The sequence below is a fragment of the Eptatretus burgeri genome, chromosome 11 (genome assembly GCF_056783735.1).
Source record: "Eptatretus burgeri isolate ZD-2024b chromosome 11, Ebu_testis_v1, whole genome shotgun sequence".
In the NCBI taxonomy this organism is placed as follows: Eukaryota; Metazoa; Chordata; class Myxini; order Myxiniformes; family Myxinidae; genus Eptatretus; species Eptatretus burgeri.
Window position 1 is genome coordinate 46,117,653 of NC_140971.1, and position 1,177 is coordinate 46,118,829.

Genomic DNA, 1,177 nt, shown 5'->3' on the forward strand with positions numbered 1-1,177 from the left:
TTGAATTCAGTGACCTTAAATATATATATATATATATATATATATATATATATATATATATATATATATATATATATATATATATATATATATATATATCCTCTTCATATTTCAAGTCAATCGGATGAAAATTGAGGAGTTTGAAATACCACCTTAGTTGTTAACCTTTGGCCTATGTTGACATTTTGGTCCATTTTGACCTCAAAAATAATTGGCTGGTAGAATTCAGTGACCTGAATATATATCCTCTTCAAATTTCAAGTCAATCGGATTAAAATTGAGGATTTTAGAAATACCACATTAATTGTTCACCTTGGAGCTCTGCTAACCTTTTGGACGATGTTGACCTTAAAAATAATTGGACGGTTGAATTCAGTGACCAGAAATATAAATCCTGTTCAATTTTCATGTCGATCGGATGAAAATTGAGGAATATATAAATCCCACCGAAGTTGTTGACCTTTGGCCTATGTTGACCTTTTATTCTATGTTTACCTCAAAAATAATTGGCTCTTTGAATTCAGTGACCCAAAATATATATAAATCCTCTTCAAATTCCAAGTCAATCGGATGAAAATTGACAATTTTAGAAATATGGCCTACGTTGACCTTTTGGCAAATGTGGACCTCCAAAATAAATGGTGATTGTATTCAGTGACCTTAAATACATATCCCCTTCAAATTTCAAGTCAATCGGATGAAAATTGAGTTTTCAAATACTACCTTAGTTGTTGTTAACCTTTGGCCTATGTTGACCTTTTAGTCGATGTTTACCTCAAAAATAATTGGCTCTGAATTTAGTGACCTGAAATATAAATCCTCTTCAAATTCCAAGTCAATTGGATGAAAATTGACAATTTTAGAAATATGGCTGATGTTGACTTTTTTGGCCTATCTTCTTCTTCTTTTTTCATCTGCTCCCGTTCGGGGTCACCATAGCGGATCATTCGTATGATCCGCATCGTAATTTGGCACATGTTTTACGCCGGATGCCCTTCCTGACGCAACCCTGGTCGCCTCTTACGACACAGGGATATGGTACACCTATTTTAACCGGGGTATACACCGGCCCAGTACACTGGTACTCATTTCGCCGACCTCGGAAGGATGACAGGCTGAGTCAACTCCCTGGTGTATTAATTCAGTGGCCCAACGGGGCTTGAACTCAGGACCTTTT

At 35.6% G+C, this 1,177-nt stretch overlaps 1 protein-coding gene across 9 annotated transcripts in view; it reads left to right on the plus strand.

Moving 5' to 3' along the window:
* LOC147016991 (urea transporter 2-like) overlaps positions 1-1,177 on the plus strand; it is a 137,944-nt gene that overhangs the window by 47,614 nt on the left and 89,153 nt on the right. The gene's annotated exons all lie outside the window — the stretch shown is intronic.